At 33.6% G+C, this 18,447-nt stretch overlaps 1 protein-coding gene across 3 annotated transcripts in view; it reads left to right on the top strand.

The window, feature by feature from the left end:
* The window catches only part of LOC149065277 (uncharacterized), a 156,370-nt gene that overhangs the window by 114,874 nt on the left and 23,049 nt on the right, over positions 1-18,447 (top strand). For 2 of the 3 annotated variants that reach the window (XM_089254258.1, XM_089254257.1), the window contains exon 3: positions 757-829. The gene's annotated coding sequence lies outside the window, so the exon portion shown is untranslated. Of the gene's footprint in view, positions 1-756; positions 830-9,629; positions 9,658-18,447 lie in introns of those variants that run through there. The other variant, XM_089254259.1, reaches the window with a different exon arrangement.

Raw genomic sequence — 18,447 nt, 5'->3', positions numbered from 1 at the left:
CAGGCACCAAATCACCGCGGCAACTAAAAAAATCAGCGTAAGCGCCTAATATTTGCTGTGTGTGTGTGTGGTGACCAAATTGAAATCGGAGAAGAACGTGGAAATTTAAGAATCCATGTAAGCATTTCTACCAACGTGGGAAAAGGTCACTATAAGGCATAAAAAAGCCTTTAAATTGCTTCGGCCGTTTTTTTCAGGGGGAAACATATGCTTAGCTTCTGAAAAATTCGACTGGCTTCATTTTTTTTTTCAATTTATCAAGCATTATCCCACGCATCTTCAAACTGATGCTCGCGAAAGATCTCGAGTGCGCTTGTGCTCCCTTTCGCATAAAGTTTTGCAACTCGAGAGAATCTTTTTTCCGTTTTTAAGACCCGAAAAATACATAGTAGGTTGCTGTAGGAAGATGATCTGACATTGTTGAAGGAATAACTTTCCACATTGTTGAAGGAATAACTTTCCACATTGTTGAAGGAATAACTTTCCACATTGTTGAAGGAATAACTTTCCACATTGTTGAAGGAATAACTTTCCACATTGTTGAAGGATTAACTTTCCACATTGTTGAAGGAATAACTTTCCACATTGTTGAAGGATTAACTTTCCACATTGTTGAAGGAATAACTTTCCACATTGTTGAAAAATTAACTGAAAGTTCATAACTATTCATAGTATATTTTCATAATTTAGAAATTGATTCTTCAATATTTTCATACGAAGTCATAGAGACTGCACTAATTTTTTCTTCTTTTTCAGGGTCCCTGTATATATAAATATACATACATATTTGCATCTAAAGGAGCTCTATATAAGTATTTGTAAGAACGAGGTAATTATATACCCTTTCACTCTTTTTTTTCACATGCGTTATGTAACTCAATTTCCAAAGCTCAAGTATTAACCCGTCGTTAACGGAGGCCTCTTTCTGGGGCAGTGTCTGAGACAGGGGTTTCTTAACCTGTGGGTCGCGGGGGCTTCTGAGATGGGTCGTTGTCCAAATCTACTAACAACTAGGAGCTGTGAGTTATTGGTTCCTACTCAAGATTGATCCGCAGGAACTTCCGATAAGGGTCGGACGAATCTCCTTACAGCCAGGGATTCTTGAGTTATGGATCCACGACCCAAACTAAATTCGCAGGGAATTCTCAGATGGGTCGTAAAAATCCACTAAGCCAGGGACTCGAGCTATGGGTAACGACCCAGACTTGATTGGCAGGGGCTTTGAGATGGGTCATAAAAATCCGCTCACAGCCGGGGGGTGATCTTGAGCTATGGGTCACTACCCAGATTTCATTCGCGGGGGCTTTTGAGATGGGTCGTATACATTCACTCACAGTCAGGGATTCTTGACTATGGATCACGACCCAAACTTCATTCGCAGGGGCTTCTTCCGAGATTAGTCATAAAAATCCATCAACAGCCAGGGTCTCTTGAGCTATGGATCACGAACAACCTAAATTCGCAGGGGCTTCCGAGATGGGTCATAAAAAAACCACTCACAGTCCTGTTGTAAATGCACTTATTGCGTCACTGGTTTCACTAATTTCGAGTAACAAAGTCACGTGGTTCGCGGCTGAAAAAGGTTAAGAACCCTTGGTCTAAGACCATTGGATGGCCTCGATAGGCAAAACCTCAGACGTGAACATTAATTTCTGATGTAAAACATGAAAACAACTCTTCAGCATAAAAAGATGGTCTTTCTTTTTGTGACGAAAATTTTTCGCTTTATTGTCAGCTGGCTGGCCCAAAATCGTTTTTTCTGACATCAAAGCTCACCTCATAATATATTTAGATATTGTACATAGAATGAGCATTACATAGATGGCAGCACGGTTGACCTCTTTTTCCTCCATATTATGCATATGCGTGTAGAAGAATTACATAATTAGATATAACGGTAAATTTGTCATGGCAGTGACAGTTGGTGCAGCCAAGTCGACGCGAAGTCTCCAAATGCGTCAGTCCATGCATGCATAACATGGTAAGGGAAAGAAAATCTTGTGGAGAAATCCCTGTATCCGATGCTGAGCTGTTTCTTATGCTCTCACAATCGAAATCTTTTTTAATATGTATCTCCTGGTACTATGGAGTCAATCGATCCATCTGAAAGTGAAAAATAATGGGAGGGAAAGGGGGAATAATGTTTCTATCCAGATACGGGACGTATGGTCACGGGATGAAATGAACTTTACTCCCCTCAAATCACCCTTCTTTGACATATCTTTCGGATCCCCTTGCAGAGCTTGATACCCAAATGCTTTCACAACCGGAATCGTTTGCAATACCCAATTGCTTTCACAACTGGGAGTGCGTATTTTAAATACTTTACAATTTCACACTAAAGTTGGTTCTCCAACTTTTGGAGACTCCTTCATAACACGCCCCTACTAGTCGAGATGCACATTTTGAGAATAACTGCTTAAAACCAAAATGTGTTTTTTTTTCAACTGCTGTTGATTTTTCAATATTCAATACCCGATTCTATCACAATGGTAATAATTCTGTGGTCAAATGGCAAAATGTGGCAAGTCACTTTTCCCAAAAAAATTGAGTTGTTTGCATTCTGGAGTCTCGTTCGTCAAAATTACGGAAGGTGACAAAATTTCGTCCATCTCTTGCGGTTTATGTGTAACCAACAGACGCAAATTGCAATGTCAAAAAGCCACGGTATCACATTTTTGCAAAATTATGTTAACAAATTTGCCCTCGTAAAATTTTGTGACTTTTTACATTTTGCCCTCTCTGAGCACAGAAATTATCCTGCGTATTTGATGTCAAAAGCTTTCCAAATCGGAATTGCAGTATTTTTAATTCTTAATTCTGAAATGTTTTCATATTAATCGCAATTATTGTACATCGATTTTCAAATGACTTCACAAATGGAATTATTTTGATTTCCAAAATAATCGTGTTGCGTTTCAGTAGTGTTGATTTTCAAGTGCTTTCACAATCGCAATTGTTCTCGAGATGTAAAACCCAATGAGTCATAGTTTCAAATTACTGTGAATTAATCCACATCCTTTCACGGTCATAATTATTTTTCATAGTATACCAATATTTTTGTACTATCACAACCGAAATTACTTTCAGTACCTTACATCCAAATGCTTCCACAATCTTGATACCAAAGCTGTATTAAAGAGCTTTGCTTGATACTCAAATAATTTAATAACCGGAATATGTATAAATGTTGATTTTCAATATGATTTCACAATCATAATTGTTCTCGAGGTTTAAAATATCAAATGCTTTCATAATGGTAATTATTCTCGAGGTTTAGAACCAAAATGCTCTCTTAATGGGAATATTATTTCAAGTCCTGATTACAAATAATTAAATATTTATAATCAGATTGTATTGCTTATAAATAATTAAAGAAATGATTTTGAAATAATATTTCAAAATTATTTTCAATACCCGATAACCAAAAACTTTCCCAATCAAAATTATTTTCAGCTTGCTATAATACCCGACAAACCAGACACGACCCAGGCTCTGTCCCTTCCGGGATATAAGCCTTTAAGCTATAATACCCGGCGCTGCCCGGGTTTTCTTCAATGAGGCTGTTTGGATGATGTGATATCTCCCTGTTTCTTTGAGGGACATGCAAACTGTGTCTAAATTAACCAATATGGCGACTTCCTGCACGACTCATGAAATAAACAAATCTAGATTTAAAGAAACATAGAAACGAATATATATTTTTTTCTTTTTTAAGGGGTGCTAGGTATTTCGACCCCCCCCCCTCCCCCTGAACTTTAAGTTATCCATCTGCCTGTTTCAGCTTTCAAAAATGCTTAATTGAAGCTGCGGAATTTCTTCGATGTACTTTACGGGCCCATAATTGATTTTAAAACATCCTAAACTATGAATTTATGCAGTTGAATATCAAAAGACAATACGGAGACATTAATTTTCATGCTTGAGAAGATATAAATAAAAAGTTGAAATCAATGTTATTGCATGAATGTCTAACTCAAAAGTAGGTCCGGGGCTAATTACTTAATATTTAATCTCCCGGGCTTCGTATATCTCTAATCGAACTCAATATTTCAGAAATTTAGAATTCAATATAATTTTTAAAATTATTGATGTGACAGAAAACTCCACAAAATGTCAGCATTTCTACAGTAAAATCGGCAATTTTAACACCGATTTCTATGAGGATCACCCTTTTCTTGGCCCTCAAAGCGATGCTGATGATGATTATGACGTCTATTCAAAAGGCCCCGTTACTGGCAAGATTGTATCAAACCATCATAAAGGCATAAACTATTATATATATGCATATACCAACTGAATTAAAGAAGTGACAAACCGTTGTAAAGGCATACACACGTCTGAAACGCATAGCTAGGGAACCACGGTAACCAAAGTAAACGTTCGGAAAGTGATTGTTTAGGCCCAAAAACCATTGTTGCCCGACAGTTTTTTGCCCGTTTGGGGCATTTGCCCTGCTCTGACGAAATTTTAAAGTAGCCTATCGTTCAAGTCGGGCTCCATTTGGTATATATGCAAAATTTTCGACGATCGATCTAAAATTGTAGATTTGTATAGAGAACATACACACACACAGACAGAAAATCAATTTTATATATAAGATATAGATATTGGTTCCCTAAATGCTCTCACAATTGGAATTAGTTCAATATCTGATACTCGAATGAGCTCTCACAATCGGAACTTCGTTTCAATATCTCACACACATCCAAATGACTATTTTCAGAATCAGAACACATTTTCGGTACCTGATACCCAAATGTTTTTGCAATCAGAATTGCAGTAAAACCCCCTCTTAACGGACACCCTTCACACAGATGCGGTCACCCTTCTTCTACGGACAAATAATAATTTCCCCCATAAACAATAAAAGTATGCATTTCAAATAGGGTTGGGTTTTTGACGTCAAAAACTGGTTTAAACCATCAAAAACTATCGAAAGCCGTTAAAAATTTGTATCATTTTCATATGTATGATAGGGTATCAGGGTTAGGTTTTTGACCCCAGAAACTAACTCGGCATTAAAACTATCAAAATCTTACTGTCAATGATGTCAAATAGTTTTTGTTAACTTGATAGATATGTTAAATAACAAAACACTTACTTTTATTCCCCCCATGAATAAAAGTACGCATTTCAAACCCCCTAGATAACGGTCACCCCCTTTCTTTTTACAAACGATTTTTTTTTTCGTCCCACCGGTGTCCGCAAAAGTTATACTGTATTCGAAATTCAACGGACCTCCAGTCCAGGGCCATCCCACCTAGCTGAATATTCCCGACCACCTACCGGGGCCGGAACTGGAAGGACGACAAAGGTGGCAACGGCCGGGTTGGCAAACTTTAGGTGGGAACACAAACACTGTTACAAAATTCTCGGATTTTAAAATAGTGGGGAGGAGAAGGCGGCAAATTAACACAGAAATCCTAGTCACGGCCCTCTGCCTCAGTGCCGTCTTAACGCATGGGTCCACCAGGGCACGGTCCGGGGGGCCTCAAGAGGAGAGGGCCTCACGAAAATGAGAAGTGATTACAATTTTCGAGAATTTTCAAGGTAGGGCATAATAAACGTCACTTGGCCCGGGGGCCCATGATGCTCTTAAGACGGCCCTGCTCTGCCTACCACACACAACCTTCTCTTGAGACTCAAATTAACACAGACCACTGATCTTGCCTGAAATTTTGTCACTGCCCCCCCCCCCTAAGTTTGCAGCCCAGTTGCCCTTTTCAACCGCTCCCCCCCCCCTCTAGTTCTGGCCCTGTCCGAGTAAGGTTGTTTTACCGGCCGGTTTAGATTGAAGGTCAATCTTTTGTTTGATTGGCGCCCATTGTTTTAAAACCGGAGAATTTTCGAATTCCCGCCAAGTCATACCGGCTAAATAACCTTGGCGTGTTATGGCATCGAGCCAAATATTACGTCCCTTCTGTGTTGGTAATGCGAGGAGGAACCGCAAGCATTATATAATTGTTATGGTTTCCAATCAGTGAATTTATCAAGATTGTCACAGAAATTTTTCTTTCTTTTTCTGGAAACAATGAGTCCGTAACAATCGAAATATATTTGCACATAAAATGTTTTCAGCAGGCATCTTTCAGCTGCCAGCCATTGTAACTGATCATGAGCGACATTCTCGATACGCACCGGAGGGGACTGATACCATCAAAATTCAACTTCAGACTAATTAAAACAAAAGGGATGTTCCTGTTGATTCTAGAAATGTAATCAAAACTGATAAATATTCAACAACAAAAAAAAATTAAGCGAACGAAACAACGTGGCTTACCTGAACAACGGAAAAAAAAAGAGATTTTTTTTTTGCGATGATGCAAACACACTGCTACTGAGCCGCCATCTTTCTTTGATTTTTTGCACTAATGCATTGGCTCGCGATGTCTTCTGGGATCGTTTTTTCCCTATGTAATTCCCTATTAGGGATTTCCTCCGTCAAATTTTTTGCGTTGAAAAGTGCACAGAAATTGAAAAAAATAATAATTTTTTCCCTTTAAAATTTCGAAATCCCTTCATATTTTCCCCCCTTTTCCGATCTCCGATGAAGAGAAATCGAAATCGTCTCGCGAAAATAGCTTAAAATATCGTTTAAAAAATATTTTTAAAACCGATTCGTATTGATTTTTTGTTTGAAATGGAAAATTCCGTAACTTCATTCCTTGATGATTGAATCTAAAATGGAATATAACTGAATATATATTTAATTCAAACTGGAGAGATGCGAATTTGCCGCGCAATGAATGAATCTAGAAAATAGCTTTTAAAATTTATTTTTAGTTGAGGTAAATGGATTAAAAGAAAAATCATTCGAGTATTTTATTTCAATTTTCGTGCAAATCATTCGTAGCAAAAATTATATTGGGGAGGGAGGGGGCATAATTTTCTTCTTGATAAAGTTTGATTGTTGGTACCGAATTGAGGAAACGTATGTATGAGGTAAAGTATATGAGACATACGTGTGGGAAATGCATGGTGAAATAAATCCATGAAAAACTGAGTAAAAAAAGTAATCGTTCGATTAAATTGTACATTCTCAAGAACACTGGTTGTAAAAGTACGTTAGTACAAAGCGTGAAAGCATTTTGAGAAAAAGAAATTAAGCTAGTACAGAGTGAAAACAGGCAAAACGTTATCTTGCAGAAAACAATGGCAAAGTGTAGTATGTAAGTAAACTGGAAAATTTCATTTTGAAAGCGTATTTAATTTATTTATTGTGAAAGCGTGGCAAATACTCAGCAAAACAGGTCGAAAAATTGAGAAAGAAATCTGAAGGAATCATTTAGTACAAAAATAAGTAAATAAAATGTGGAAGTGTCAGAAAAGTTTTGAAAAATTTGAAACTGATACTGAAAGAATTTAAAACAAATAGCAAAAAGTGGAAAGAATTTAAAACAAATAGTAGATAGTGAAAACACGTTGAACAAATAATGAAAGTATGTTAAACAAATAGTGAAAGCATTTTAAGAGCAAGTATTGAAAGCATTTTAAGAGCAAGTATTGAAAGCATTTTAAGAGCAAGTATTGAAAGCATTTTAAGAGCAAGTATTGAAAGCATTTTAAGAGCAAGTATTGAAAGCATTTTAAGAGCAAGTATTGAAAGCATTTTAAGAGCAAGTATTGAAAGCATTTTAAGAGCAAGTATTGAAATCATTTTAAGAGCAAGTATTGAAAGCATTTAAGCAAATTTTGAAAGAATTTTAAGTAAATATTCAAAGTTTTTAACAAATTTTGAAAGCATCTATGGAATTACATGTCTTTCAAAATCGATTTAATTAAATCAAATACCTGAAATCTTCAAATTTCTTTCATGTAATAATCCTTTCAGGTATTGAATTTTAAAATAATAAGGAACTTATTTGAAAAAAAACGAGAAAAATCCTCAAGTTCTTCTCTCACAGTTGTATAAGTTAATAAATTTTTAAACTGATTTTAAAATGTGTCAAAGGAAAAAATTCATGATTTGCTACCAACTTAAAATTTCCAAAATAAGTACCCTGTGATCAATGGAAATAATGCATACAGCATCAAGTCATTGTAAGGGGGGGGGGGGAAATGACCTTTTTTTTATCTATTATTTCAACAGTTATGAATAACAGGGGGAAAAAAACACTTTTCTCACGAAAAAAACAGGAAAAAAAGGGAATAAAAGAAGCTTACTGTCAATTTCTCAAGAAACGTAGAAGCTTCAATCTCAACTTAATGAATCCCTGCTGAAACATGTAAAAAAAAAAAAAAAAATTTAAATATAGATAGTTGTATCTAGTCAATAGTGAAAAATCATATAACAAAAAAAATATACATTTGACACTTTCATGGAAATGTTCTTTCACACTTTCGTTGAAATGCAAGACAGTAGGTAGTACAGGCCTACTACAAGACACAGGGTAGACAGGCCTACCCTGTGATTATATCATCAATGGAGGCGAAGTAAAAACATCAAGACTTTTCAAGAAAAAAAGTATTAAAAAAAACATTTATCACAAAATAAAGGGGGAAAAATTGGAGATTCTCAATTTTTTTAGAAAACCCAGAGAAGCTTCAATCTGAATTTAATGAATCCCTGCTGAAAAAAATCCGCGATACATTTATATAAAGAAAAAGAGAGAAATAAAATACAAAAATATAGAGGTAGATGGATCCAGCCAATCGCGAAAAATCGAACAACGAAAAAGAAATGACTCACACTTTCATTGAAATGCTTTGAATGCGATTGAAATGATTTGACACTTTCATTGAGATACTTCCACACTCTCATTGACATGCTTTTTTACACTTTCATTGAAATGCAAATTGTCTCATTCTCTTTGATCTTTCTTTGGCATCTCTTTGAAAAATGATTTAATCAAAACACAAACACACAACATCTGAAATATTTTAATACTTTTCAATCTTTTCAGATATTATATTTTAAAATAATAAAGAAAAACCTTTCCCACATAAAAAAAAAACGCAATTTTTCGGGGAAAAAAAAATTTCAAAATTCTTTTCTCGCACACAATAGAATAAAATCGAAACTGACTTTAAATTAAGTAAAAAGGAAAAGCATTCATGTTTTGCTATAAATTTCAAATTTCCAAGACCATACCCTGTGATTGGAAGTAAGTCGTTTCAAGGAAATAGTCTTTTATTTCAACAGTTGTAAAAATAGCAGACCTTTTCTCACCAAAAAAATAGAGTATAAAAGAAGCTTACTGTCAATTTCTTAGAAAACCTAGAAGCTTCAATCTCAACTTAATGAATCCCTGCTGAAAAAGGAAAAAAAGAAAGAAATTTCCCGATACACATTTATATCAAAAAATATATAAAATAAAATAGAGATAGATGTATCCAGCCAATAGCGAAAAGATCATATAACGAAAAAGAAAGATCACAAGACGGGTATTGGCGAGAAACACGCTGAAAAATAAAAAGAAAAAAAGTAGGGAGAAAAAGGGAGGGAAAAATAAAATAAATAATATATATATATATATTTTGTATGTGTGCGTGTTAGGGATAGGGACAGTTAGGGAATTTTTATATAGGGGCTCTCGGCAGAAAGTCGGGACGATGGGGAAAAAAGGAAAAAACAGTAGGCAACCCTGTGTGTTTGTGGTCAACTGCTCGCAATCCAATATGGCTGCTGGAGAGATGAAGCTGTGAGACTGTCGCGTAAGTTGCTCCGTCATCTTTTCCTTCATTTTACAGTGTTCTAAGCGATTAAATTCGATTCTAAAAAGTGTTATGACAATAACTCGGATCTATTCCAAAGATAGGGAATTCCTGTTGAGTGTGTTTTATATTTTTTCAAGTCTTTTTAAAAAAAATATATAGTATATACTCTTATCTTTTTCTCCGAATGGGGAAAAATCCGTTTCTCTCTTAAACCGGAGAGGTTTTTAAGATTTTTGTTGTATTGAACGGTGCAGGGAGAGAACTCTCTCTCTCTCTCTCTCTTTTCTCTTGCCTTTCCTCGGTTATTGCGTTTTTCTTTTCCTTCCCCCCCACTTTCTCCTCGTTATGTAATAGATCGGCATTGATCTTGTTTGTTTGTCGGTTTTCTTGTTTTAAATCTGGCGCTGTAATTCGGTTTCAATTTTTCAGTGATTTTTCATTTACTTTTTTTTAGAGAGAAAGAGAGAGGAGCGTTCTAATTCGCTGGTGTTGAGAATTATTCAAATTTAAATGCGTCTCCTGATTGGCGCGTGCGGGTATTTATTTACATACGGCGTGCGCGAGGAACGTGCTTTTTGAATGCGAGGAGGCGCTGATTGCTACTGTTTTGTATGTGTTGCGTCTTTTTCCTCGTTTATTTTCTTCCCCTGTATTTTAAAAATAATAATAATAAAATCCTATGAAAATTAGTTAAATTAGTTCCTATAAAGTGATATTGTTCATTAGAGAGATATATAAAATTTTCTACGTCTTAAAATATTTCGTTGTTTGATATGATTTTTAAACATGACAGATATGTTTTTAGTAGGGCTTGTTCGATTAATCGAGTCTGTTAATCGATCAGTTTTTAATCAGTTGTTAATCGATCGGTTTCAATCAGTTGTTGAAAGTTTTGATAAAAGTTTATAATTTAACTTGATTTATTTTGACAAAACCGATTAAATGTCCTAAATTATGTTCCTATACATAGCATTTCATATAAGAGACCGTATTTAAAAATTTGTGAATCAATGTTTTGATCAAATTTTCCGACATGAGGAAACACAAGTCGATTCAATGAAAACTAGATGATTTCTGATAGTACCGATTGAAAAAAACAAAATCCGAGTTAAGAAATTCCATGATATGACAAGCATGTGCAGCATATCGTCCTCACTTATGGCAGAGACATGGATGCGCAAGTTTTTCTTTTCCGGTTCATCAGCTGGTTGAATCACTTATTTTCCTAAGTTTTGCCTGAAACGCATATGTTTATCCCCTATTTTGGAACACATTCTACAAAACATTTTAGGAGAACAACTTTCATAGAGTAACATTCAAAAGTCTTTTCTCCTATGTTCTAGAAATTTACACATTCGTGTTTCTGGTAAAAGTGGACGATACTAAAATAGCTTCAAGTAGTTGGCCTTTATTTCTCAATCCATTTCTGTATTTGTTTACATTCATACAGTGGATAGATTCGTGAAATGAATAGAATATATTTTTATAGCATCAATTAATGTTATATATATTTACCAACACTGCGTTTGCTATGAATGAATATCATTTGAAAATATTCGATAAAAATTTTATGATTAACCAGTTAAAAATTTTAATCGATTCTCAGCACTGGTTTTTAGATTTATTGAATTTTTCTCATACCGATTGAGACGACTGTGTCTTCATGAAATTTTTTTTAAAAAAACGTTCATTTTAGATAAAAGCATGTGGTTTTGGTTTGGATGTGGTAGAAAATTAGTGGGAAAATGAACTTTATTTCATGATTATTTTTGCAAAAATAATTATGTTTCCAATTTTGTATGTAAAATTAGCATATTTTCATACTTCTTGCTAGACGTTATAAACCTATACTAAAAACTACTGCTTTTGTTAACGTGTTCTTAACGAAGCTTATTGCTCAGTGCTGTGACATTTTTCTGTGCAGCGGAGTAAATATTTCAGAATACTACAAAATATTTTTGAGATACGATTGTATGACGTGAGAAAATACATATTTTTCATGAAAAATACTTGATATTCCACATTTAAAATCGAGCAAATCAGTTTGCAGTTTTCAAACATATTGCTTAGTTTTTGATTTTTTTCACAGGCAGAGCTGTTTAAAATACAGCGGGATATTTTTATAGGAATATTTTGAAAAATGTTCGTGAAATCAAGTTTTTCGTAAAGTAGGAAAAAAAGCAAAAATTTACAAATGTTCAGAAAACGCATTCAACGAATAGATTTTAAAATAGAGCGTTTTACTTTAATTTGCAATAACTTTCCTTCTTGTTATCGCAGAGGCAAAAATTAGTCATTTTTGATCTTAAAGCAACTGCACCTTGAACAAATACAAAAATTTCGATTATTTTGACTAAATTCTCCATTTGAAATTGGTAGACACTCACTTCAAAACTGAAATGATATTGTTGCCGGCTTTATGTTAGAATTCTATAAACCCATAATAGAAAATTGACAGTTTTGGTACAGTTCAATATTAAGTCTTGAAATATCAAACTTTCTATGATAATTTATGATAATATTGATTTAAAAAAATTTCTCATTATTAAGGTTTCTACTTTTTCTTATAATTAGTTCTCATATTTATCGAAATTATTTTACGTTCGGAAGATTTTGCTACAGAATTTATTTAATTGTAATTTTTTCTCCCGAAGTAATTCCATTTATCGTTTGCAGTATGAGAGATATTTTTCAATTAAAATTGGATTCTCTTAAAGTATTTAACAATTTAAACTTGATTACCATTAAAAATGAATAATCAGCAATGTGTTAAATATCTTCTCAATCATCATAGCAATTTGACAGTTCTGATAAAGCTTAGTTCTAATCACGAATTTTCACAATCCAGAGTGAAAAAAATCCAATTGCATTTAATAATCCTTAAAAAAAATCATATCCTGAAAATAAATGCGAAATTTTCTAAAAAAAAATTTATTCAACTTACAGAAATTTTATAGATAGTTATTATTGATTACTATAAAGTGATATTATTATTAGGGACATATATAAAGTGTCCCCTTTTTAAAAATATTTCATTATTTAATGATTCCAAGCATGACGTATATGTTTTTAGATTTATCACATTTTCCACACAGTTTACCTATTGATTAAAACTGGTACCGTTTTTGATGTTATTATCAACGTTATATTAAGTAAACATTTATATGTAAAAAAATTAATTTTATTATAAGCGCCTCACCGTTTCGGTACAATCCAATTGAGTCTAATGGACTTTCTCTAATGATATTTGATAATATTATTTCAGAAAAATATTTCATTTCCAAGATTTCCATTGTTATTTGCAATCAGTTTCTACATAAATCGAAAGCATTCAATCAATTCACTTTACCGAATAATACTAAAATTATGCTATTTTCAGCGTTGTATTTAAAATTTATATTCCATAATAACAACTTGACAAATTTGGCACAAATCAACCAAGTTTGAAATGTCAAATTTTCTTTAATTATGCATAATAACATTGTTTCTAAAATTTTCATTTTGAAAATTTCCAATTTTGTTTGTAATTAATACCCATATGCATTGAAATATTTTCATATTTGGAAGATTTTGCTATAAAATTTAATACTTCATTTCGAATAATTTAACGAGTTCTCCTCGTTTTAAGCATGAAAAATATTTTCCACATGTTTTGCATTCTGTTAAAGGTTTCTCCACTTTGAACTTGATTACCAATGAATATGAGCATTCGTTCTTTGTTAATATTATTGTTACCGGCGATGACTAAAACATTTTCTCAGTCATCGTAATCGTTTGTCAAATTTTATAAAACTTAATTCTAATCACGAATTTTCATAATCCTGAATAATCCAGAGTGATTTTTGAAGTTGTATTTATTAATCCTTGATAATATTATCGATTCCCTATGGATGCAACTTTCCTGAAAACCAATTTTAAAATTCATAGGGAAAATAATTACTGTGTTATTCGATTTCTTTGAATGAAATATAACATCGAACTGTCTTTAAGAAAATGTTAGAAAAATACAGTTTTTATTGAAGCTCTGTACTTTCATAATAATTCTCATGAGTGCCATATTGATAATAATTGAAGCAGTAACACTATTTTAAGCCAACCATTGGGGTTTTCCATTAAACTCCAATATATTTTTACTCATTTTTTTTCCCTAGGAAAATATATATCAATTAATTAATAATAACCTACATTGACTAGGCATTAAAAATAATGATATTTACTGTATTTGAAAATTTGAACCTATTTTTCAAAGCTTTTGCAACGTGGGAGATTAGTTAATTCAGCCTTATTTTTTTGTAATTTCCTTCATAACTTCATAAACTTCTCGAATGTCGTCGGAAAATTTTGGATTTTATGAAATATGGCTCCGTATCAACGCAATACTAAGTATTTATGATGTTTGACGTTGATACTCAGGTTTAAAAATAACAAACATGATATAACTGTTTTAATGTAATTGAAATATCTTTTTCTCTTACATCTCAAGCGTAATTTTCATCTACTTATGCCAGATGATTCCAGTTTGAAATTTTTATAAATCATTGTTTATGGTATCATTTTTGATATATAATCATTATAGTCAGATCATAATTGATTATTAATATTCATACTGTTAACCCAGAGCGGTATATAAAAATCATCTATCAAATTGAATGTGACAATTTAGTGTCATCATCATTATCAACCATTTTCTATCCACTGCTCTACGAAGGTCTCTCCTATAAAAATTTTTTTATTTTACTCTGTCTGATGCTTTCGTCATCCAGTTGACTCCAGCCACCTTTAGGATCGAATCGCTTCATATTGTTTTGACCTAGAGGGGGCAACTGCTCCGGGCGGTAAAATTTAGGGAGCGGCAGTTTTAGGTGGGAACAAAGAACACCATTCAAAATTATCGAATTTTAAAGTTGGGGGGTGGCAAAATAATGTTTGCCCCCTTGCGGCTGAATCACGTTTGCCCAGGGCAGCAAAAATCCTAGTTACGTCTCAGTCTGGGGGTACCAATCCAGAATACTTGTGGACCCTCTGTTGTCATGTCTTCGTGCAATATGTTCAGCCCTTTTCCATTTTAAACGTTTAATTCTTTCCATGATATATATCATACCTCTGCGTGTTTTGCAATTCAGTGTAGAACATTATATACATTTGCTTTATTTTCCTTCAAATCATAATTTTTGTGTTTGGAAATAGTCGAAAAATTTCTTTGTTCTCCCAAGTATAAGACATTAAGATGAAAATTATGTCAATAATTATTATAAAAACTCAATATTTTTATTCTTATTTTCTTGATAATTTTTATAATTTGGAATTATATTCCCATTCTCTGAGTTCCAGCATTCTTGCTACTATTTGCTTGTTTGGATAATGATAGTTAAACAGCTATAACTATCCGATTCCAAACTATAATCTAGGTAAGTACTTTCACACACAATATTTCGGCTTACAATGTTTTTAAAATGACTGTAAAATTCATAGTATAAAATATGTTGTCCATGTGCCTCCATGCTCTCAATATGAATCTCACTTTTTTCACCAAACCTGATACGTATCAGCTTCAAGACACCAATATTTTAGCGGGAAAAACTTATTGAGCAGGTCCATCTCACATTTGATGAATTCAGTATCGAGTAAAATTGGATTTTTCAAACATTATATCAATGAAATATGTGTTTTTGTGGTTCTTATTAGCAATAGATTTCTAATCGTATTTACTAAAAATGGGTGTTTTTAACATAGTAGTTTTATCGTATTCACTATCAGTTAATTTGAGACATTTTAAATCATAACTGATTGTTTATGCTAATGAATGCTTTACCATCAACACAAATGAATATTTCAATTTAGTTTAACACGTCAATAAATTTAATTTCTGACATCATTACTCAAATGTGTGGATTTCTCAGCGTTTTTTTAACAGCATTTGTGCCAGGGGACAAGAACATTTGTGAAAATCTAACTGGCAGCTGATCATAGCTCCCACAAGGGCAGGGCTGACTTTCCTCTCCCGGACCGTGGGGTCCGGTACACTTCTCATCAATTTTTTCGTTTTTTCATGTTATAAATTCCCTGTTGAAGGGCCCTGTGAAAAGTCTGGGCTGAGGGCCTGCCAAATATCCCATACCAGGGCTCCTTTTGCAGGATGTGGAGGCCATGCAGCTGATACTCAAACATTATAACACGTAACACAATGGTTATTCTGAAAAATACCCGGAGCAAAAAAATAGCACTCTAATTGCAAAGAATTCTCACACAAATATATTGCATTTACAGTATTTATAAAAAATGTTAAATTTAATAGTTTAGTTTAATTGTTTTGTTGAATTTAAAATGTTAGTGAAACTCTCGGAAATACCTCGGTAAAGCATACATATATAACTATGATTTCCTGATTTTTTTTCTAGCAATGGATTAATGAACACTCGTTTACTTGACCATCACTGACCTTCAAGTGTTTTTTTTTTTTCGTCAGCATCAAGAACATACAACATGAATATCGGGGCTGGTCCGATTAATCGGTTCAGTTAATCGATGTTAAAAATTCTAGCTGAGTTAATCGAAATACAGTTAATTATTAAATGAGAATATAAGGAAATAAACTAGACGTACATATTGTAGTGTGGAAACGGACGCATACTTGATACTCGTATAAATGAAACGAATCATAATTAAAAAGAGCGTACAAGATCATTTTCTACCAAAAAAATGCAGTGATTTTTTACTTGCTCTCTTTTTTTTTTTTTGTCCTTTCGTGAGATTTTCATTTGCTTTTTTGTTAGCAGGCGAATGAATCTGCTAAATTCTGTTGCTAAATGCCATTTTTCAAATTTCTCTTATTCCCGAAAACTTCGAGTGATAGGAAGAAAACTTCGAGTTAAGGGAAAATTTAATACTAAAATATACGCAAAAGGTTCTGATGCTGAGGGAGAAGAAATTCGACTCCGACTGTCGGAAGTCAACTTAGCGTGAATTGACTGCACAAGTCGAATCAACGAAAACTGGTGATGATTTCAGTTTCGCAAATTGGATTTTATAGAAGTTTCAGTAAAGACAAGACCAAAATTTATTTTCTTCACTGTGAACAGCGGTTTTCGCATTCGGGATACATCAGCCCCTCCCCCCCCCCCTCAATATCATTTGAGAACAGTTTCTAGGGAGAAAAGTAACAGTATCAAGAGATCGAAAGTAGTTTCGAAATCGGTGACTAACCTGAAATGACTCATTTTCTAACGAAGAACGGTAAAATCACAGAGAAAAAAAATGCCACTGCTGGCTTAATTTCTTAATCCATTCTAATATTTGTTTACTTCTAGAGAATAGGTGAACAAAATGAATGAATATATATTTTTATAGCATCAATTAATAGAACGAAGTTATCGTAACCCTACTTTGCATCTTCGGGGTTGCTTTGCACTAATCCAGAAAAAAGATTCAATGTGGTCTAGCGGCTTTATTCTAATGAAAATTTTCGAACCGTTTTGACAGAGAGGACACCTCATCGGTGAACTCATGTATTTGAGTTTCTGATGCAGCCGCCAATTCGGATATCGTTTGCTAAACTGTGCTGCTCGATTTCACGTGGAATTTTTTTAAAGGGAAAAGAGGTACATTGTGCTGTCAAAAAATGACTCAATTAGAAAGTGAATACCGCTTATTTGTATGTTGGAACTAATTGTTTAATTAAATAAAGTCGCAAATAACTGATTATTCATCACTATGGGATTGATGATAATTCGATGAATACGTTCTGAGCAAAACTGGGGTTACTTTGCCCAGTCGTGTAAAAAGTCGTGTAAAGCGATATCATAATATATATTTTTTAAATTTGTTTTAAGTTTAATTCACTTCGCGAACTTGATATTAATAACCGAATTTGTGTCTTTTGTTTACTGATAAAATAATAACTTTCATTCATATTAGTTACTTTTCAGTTGAATGAGATTATTTGCACTTTTGTGAATTCTGATCATTTTTTTCCCCATTCGAGACAAAAAAAAATTAATTTCTTGTCAGTTTTCCGTAATACATATTACGTGGCAGCACAATACATTTTAAGTGAGCCCACAGTGCCCTAAAATATTGTCTTGCTTAGAAATATTATATAAGGTGTTGTAAAGCAACCCGCTCCCATGGATCACTTTGTTCCGATTTCAAAAAATACATAAAAATTAAAAAAACATTGTGATAGCTTTTTATGGCAACAGACTTGTTCTCACATCCTTTTAAAATCTATCGGCATCATTTTCAAAAATCATTTTACGTACTTGTTATGCCTAGCATTAGTTTGTCCTAATAAACTCTCAAAAATAGTGCAAAGTAGTCCCGTGCTACGGTACCTAATAAGTTTTTTATTGAAAATATTCTATTGAAATTCGATTAATCGGTTGGTTAATCGATTAAAATATTTCGATTATCCCGTTGAAATTTTTAATCGTTTTCCAATAAAAGTGTGACATATTTATTAAAAAATGCAAAGTAAACAGACACATATTTGTAACTACAATAGGTCAACCAGGACAATACCCCTCTCGGGGCCCCGAAGAGTTAATTCCCCAGGTAAGCTAATAAGTCCCGGATGCTATTGTGTCGCTGGGTATACACAGGGTGCATAGGTAACAGGGTTTACGGCATTTTACTGGCAAAACGTTGATGCTAGAGGCATGCTTCCAATTAGAATAAGTATCTAAATAATGTGTAGTACTCAGATATGTCATTCTTGTGCAAGGGGTTGTATAGTTATTAAAATGAAAATGTTAACTTTTTATACGGACACCCTATGGTCAAGAACCCAAT

The sequence above is a fragment of the Pholcus phalangioides genome, unplaced genomic scaffold (genome assembly GCF_987345545.1).
Source record: "Pholcus phalangioides strain wild (caught in Gottingen) unplaced genomic scaffold, Ppha-v1.0 ptg000040l_1, whole genome shotgun sequence".
NCBI classification, from domain to species: domain Eukaryota; kingdom Metazoa; phylum Arthropoda; class Arachnida; order Araneae; family Pholcidae; genus Pholcus; species Pholcus phalangioides.
The sequence above is the reverse complement of the archived record's forward strand: the minus strand, read 5'-3'. Positions and strand labels throughout refer to the sequence as shown.